Genomic DNA, 5,939 nt, shown 5'->3' with positions numbered 1-5,939 from the left:
CAGGCACTGTATTAACCACTGAGTGGATACAAGCAAATCAGGTTGGTTACACTCCCTGTCCCATGTGGAGCTCACAGTTTCAATCCCCATTTTACAGATGAGGTAACTGAGGCACAGAGAAGTGAAGTGACTTCTCCAAGGTTACACAGCAGACAAGTGGCAGAGCTGGGATTGGAACCCATGACTTTCTTTGACACCCCAATCCCATGTCTTTTCCAATAGGCCACATTGTTTTTTTAACCTAATCAATCATATTTATTGCATGCTTACTAAAGGCCTGGGAGCATACAATATAACAATATAATCAAGTTGGTAGACATGCTCCCTGCCCAGCACGAGCTTACAGTCTAGAGGGGGTGATGGACATAGAAATAAAAATCAGGTGGAGACGTGTTTACTCCCCATTTTCCAGAGGACCAACCTGAGGCACAGGGAAGTTAAATGACATGGCCAAGGTCACAGCAGAGAGTGGTGAAGCTAGAACCAGAACTCCAGTCTTCCAGGGACATCTTTGCTGTCCACATTAGCCATCTGTTTTGGGGGATTCCTACTACATCCCACCCAACTCATACCTCATACCTTTGACCACCACATGGACTCGGGAGCTCTCCTCCCAGGCGGCGGTTCCTTGGGCTGCCTGCCCCCTATTTCCAGGCTAGCTCTTTAGCAGCCTTTTGGCCACCGACCGCCGACTTTCGCTGCTTTTTGGCCACCGACCGCCGACTTTAGCTGCTTTATGGCCGCCGACCGCCGACTCATCCACGCCGAGACCGCCCCTCTCTCCCGGGAAGCCGAGCCTTGTCATCGCCCGGAGCCTTGGAGCCATTACCACGTGGGCTCGGGATCTCTGCTCCCCTGGGGGTGAGTCTCAGACCGCCGGTCCCCCTCTTCCCAGCCGAATCGGCCACCACATGGACTCGGGAGCTCTCCTCCCAGGCGGCGGTTCCTTGGTCTGCCTGCCCCCCATTTCCAGGCTAGCTCTTTAGCTGCTTTGTGGCCACCGACCGCCGACTTTAGCAGGTTTTTGGCCGCCGACCGCCGACTCATCCACGCCGAGACCGCCCCTCTCTCCCAGGAAGCTGAGCCTTGTCATCGCCCGGACCCTTGGAGCCATTACCTCGTGGGCTCGGGATCTCTGCTCCCCCGAGGCGCAGCCTCGGCCCGCCCGACCCCGATTCCCGACAAGCCACCCCCTTTTTGCCTGCCGCTCGCCGACTCATCTGCACCTCCTCCGCCTCCCCCGGGGAGCTGAGCCTCGGACCGCCCGGACCCGCGCCCGCCTCAACATTGAAGCAGCGTGGCTCAGTGGAAAGAGCACGGGCTTTGGAGTCAGGGCTCATGAGTTCGAATCCCAGCTCTGCCACTTGTCGGCTGTGTGACTGTGGGCAAGTCACTTAACTTCTCTGTGCCTCAGTTCCCTCATCTGTAAAATGGGGATTAAGACTGTGAGCCCCACGTGGGACAACCTGATCCCCCTATGTCTACCCCAGCGCTTAGAACAGTGCTCGGCACATAGTAAGCGCTTAACAAATACCAACATCCTTTCCCAACCTGGACCTCCGCACCCCCGCTCGGGAACTCCCGACACTAAGGATCTTGGCCCCCACAGACCCCCAGCCACCAGCTCCCATTCTACCCCCGCCGCTCGGGCCCGGGGACATTGTGCTCCCCTTCTCGACCCTGGGGACATTGCGCTCCCCTGCTCGGCCCTAGGGACATTGTGTCCTCTGGGGATATTGTGTCCCCCCTGCTCGGGCCCGGGGTCATTGTGCTCCCCAACCGCTCCCCCACTCCGCCCGAGGCGGCCATTTTGGGAAGCCCTCACACCCTCTTCCCCCTTGAGGTGATTCATCTCCCCCACCCCCGCCCCGGGCGCCGATGTCCTTGTTCTCACCATGTTACCTTACCTTAGCCGCCTACGGCCGCAACCCATCCCGGACAACCTCAGGGCCCCCCGCCGCCACAGGGACATTTGGTCATGAGCTCTGGGACTCTCTCGGCCGCTGGCCGCTTGACTTTGAGTCTGATCTGGTAGGGTCGGGTCGTCCCCCGACCCTGGTCGTCGCCTGCTTATTAACATTATTGTATTGTGTCTTACTGTACCATGTTGCTATATTAGCGATTTCGCTTGTTATCGTTTATTGTCGTCAGTGCTGCCACCCACCTCTCTGGCCTCACCAGCCGCCTGACTTTGAGTTTGATCAGGTCGCCCCTTAATCGAGCCTACCCCTGACCGTGGTCATCGCCCGCTTATTAACACTATTGTATTGTATCATACTGTATCATGTTGCAGCGTGGCTCAGTGGAAAGAGCATGGGCTTTGGAGTCAGGGCTCATGAGTTCGAATCCCAGCTCTGCCACTTGTCGGCTGTGTGACTGTGGGCAAGTCACTTAACTTCTCTGTGCCTCAGTTCCCTCATCTGTAAAATGGGATTAGACTGTGAGCCCCACGTGGGACAACCTGATTCCCCTATGTCTACCCCAGCGCTTAGAACAGTGCTCGGCACATAGTAAGCGCTTAACAAATACCAACAAATACCAACATTATTATGTTGCTTTATTACCGATTTCGTTTGTTACTGTTTATTGTTGTCAGTACTGCCACCCACCTCTCTGGCCTCGCCATGTCCATCCTCCCCCCCTCCCTCCCGCCCCTTCCTATCCTCCCCTTCCCCTTCCCCTCCCTCGCTCAGCTCTTTCCCGCTCTCTCCTCTGCCCCCTCTCCCCTCCCCTCCCCCGCCCTAGAACCCCACTTTACCAGCGCTACCCTTCTTCCCCCTCCCCCTACTCCCCCCCACCAAACCCCCTCTTCACCCCCTCCTCCATTCTCTCTTCCCCACCCACGCCCCATCCCAGTCCTCCTGTCCCACCGCTACCCCTCATCGCCCTCTCCCCGTCCAGGGCCCCGCCACCTCCTTCCCATCCGAACCCTCCCCTCCCCCCGCCCTTTCCCCCCTCCCCCCTTGCACTCACAGCTACTTTCAAGTGTGGCCTCTGAAATCCCCGCTCTGTTACAGGTAAACTACCTTTAATCCATGACCTTTTCCTCTCCCGCTCCTCCTTCTCGCCCTTTCAGAAACGTGGCTCACTCCCGCAGACACGGTCTCCGCCGCCGCTCTCTCCAGCGGAGGCCTCTCCTTCTCCCACTCCCCCAGACTCACCGGTAAGGGAGGAGGCGTCGGCTTCCTCCTCTCACCCTGTTGCCGCTTCCGCACTATCCCTCCTCCCCCCTCCCTCTCCTTCCCCTCCTTTGAAGCCCATATCATTCGCCTCTACCACCCCCTCGAGATACTTGTCGCTGTCATCTACCGCCCTCCCGGTCCCACCTCCGACTTCTTCGACCACCTTGACCCCTTTCTCACCTTCCTTCTCTCCTTCTCTCTGCCCACTCTGATCCTCAGAGACTTCAACATCCATATGGATGTACCCGATGACTCCTCTGCCGCCCTCCTGCTATCCCTCCTCGACTCTGCCGACCTCCTCCTCCACCGTACCGCACCCACTCACCGACTCGGTCACGCCCTTGATCTCGTCATCTCCTACCGCTGCACTATCTCCTCCCTCACCGACTCTGAAATCCCTCTCTCTGACCGTAACCTTCTCACCTGCCTCATCTCTCACACTCCCTCCCCCTGCAAATCTTCGCTACTGCCCCACGGAGACCTCCGCTCTCTCGATCCCATCCGTCTTTCCAATAGCATCTCTCCTCACCTCGCCGCCCTGTCCTCACTTCCCACTCTCGACGATCAGGTCTCCGCTCTCAACTCCACCCTCTCTACTCATCTGGACTCTCTCGCCCCCCTTTCCCTCCGCTGCTCTCGCTCCACTAACCCACAGCCCCGGATCACCTCCTCCGTCCGCCTCCTACGCTCCTATGCTCGAGCTGCTGAGCGCTGCTGGCGAAAGTCCAAGCACCAAGCCGACCTCACACACTTCAAATTTATCCTTTCCTGCCTTAACTCTGCCCTCTCCTCCGCCAGGCAAAACTTCTTCTCCTCCCTCATCGACACCCATGCCCGTCACCCCCGCCGATTGTCCCGGACCTTTAACTCTCTCTCCTTAGGCCCCCTGTTCCTCCCCCTCCCCCATCTCTCACCCCCAATGATCTGGCCACCTATTTCCTCACGAAAATCAACACGATCAGGTCTGAGCTCCCCAAAGTCACCCCTCCGCCTCTCCCCCCGCCCCCCACCGACCCTCTCCCCTACTTTCCCATCCTTCCCTGCAGTATCCTCAGAGGAGATCTCCTCCCTCCTTGCAAGTGCCACCCCCTCCACCTGCACCTCGGACCCCATTCCCTCTCACCTTATTAAAACCGTCGCCCCTGCCCTCCTCCCTTCCTTAACTTCTATTTTTAACCACTCAATCTCCAATGGCTCCTTCCCCTCTGCCTTCAAACATGCCCATGTCTCCCCCATCCTAAAAAAGACCCGATCTTGACCCCATTTCCCCCTCCCAGTTATCGCCCTATCTCCCTACTACCCTTCCTTTCCAAAATCCTAGAACGAGTCGTCTACAATCGATGCTTAGAATTCCTTAAATCCCATTCTCTCCTGGACCCCCTCCAATCTGGCTTCCGTCCCCTCCACTCTACCGAGACTGCTCTCTCTAAGGTCACCCATGACCTCCTTCTTGCCAGATCCAATGGCTCCTACTCCATTCTAATCCTCCTCGACCTCTCTGCTGTCTTTGACACTGTCGACCATCCCCTCCTCCTCCATACCTTATCTCACCTGGGCTTCACGGACTCCGTGCTCTCCTGGTTGTCCTCTTACCTCTCTGGCTGGTCATTCTCGGTCTCCTTCGCTGGCGCCTCCTCCCCCTCCCATCCTTTAACTGTTGGAGTTCCTCAAAGGTCAGTTCTTGGCCCTCTTCTGTTCTCCATTTACACTAACTCCCTTGGTGAACTCATTCGCTCTCACAGCTTTGACTACCATCTCTAATAATAATAATGATAATGTTGGTATTTGTTAAGCGCTTACTATGTGCCGAGCACTGTTCTAAGCGCTGGGGTAGACACAAGGGAATCAGGTTGTACCACGTGGGGCTCACAGTCTTAATCCCCATTTTACAGATGAGGTAACTGAGGCACTGAGAAGTTAAGTGACTTGCCCAAAGTCACACAGCTGACAAACGGCCGAGCCAGGATTTGAACCCATGACCTCTGACTCCAAAGCCCGTGCTCTTTCCACTGAGCCATGCTGCTTCTCTCTACGCAGATGACACGTAGATCTACATCTCCGCCCCTGTCCTCTCCCCCTCCCTTCAGGCTCGCATCTTCTCCTGCCTCCAGGACGTCTCCACCTGGATGTCGGCCCGCCACCTAAAACTCAACATGAGCAAGACTGAGCTCCTCATCTTCCCTCCCAAACCCGGTCCTCTCCCGGACTTCTCTATCACCGTGGATGGCACGACCATCCTTCCCGTCTCTCGGGCCCGCAATCTCGGTGTCATCCTTGACTCGTCTCTCTCGTTCACCCCACACATCCTATCTGTTACCGAGACTTGCCAGTTTCACCTTTACAATATCGCCAAGATCCGCCCTTTCCTCTCCACCCAAACGGCTACCTTACTGCTACGGGCTCTCGTTATATCCTGGCTAGACTACTGTGTCAGCCTTCTCTCTGACCTCCCTTCCTCCTCTCTCGCCCCGCTCCAGTCTATTCTTCACTCCGTTGCCCAGCTCATCTTCCCGCAGAAACGATCTGGGCATGTCACTCCCCTTCTTAAACAACTCCACTGGTTGCCTATCAACCTCCGCTCCAAACAAAAACTCCTCACTCTAGGCTTCAAGGCTCTCCATCACCTTGCCCCTTCCTACCTCTCCTCCCTTCTCTCTTTCTACCGCCCACCCCGCACGCTCCGCTCCTCCCCCGCCCACCTCCCCACCGTCCCTCGGTCTCGCCTACCCTGCCGTCGACCCGTGGGCCACATCCTCC

Source organism: Ornithorhynchus anatinus, unplaced genomic scaffold, assembly GCF_004115215.2.
Source record: "Ornithorhynchus anatinus isolate Pmale09 unplaced genomic scaffold, mOrnAna1.pri.v4 scaffold_344_arrow_ctg1, whole genome shotgun sequence".
Lineage (NCBI taxonomy): Eukaryota > Metazoa > Chordata > Mammalia > Monotremata > Ornithorhynchidae > Ornithorhynchus > Ornithorhynchus anatinus.
Note: the sequence above shows the minus strand (reverse complement) of the source record.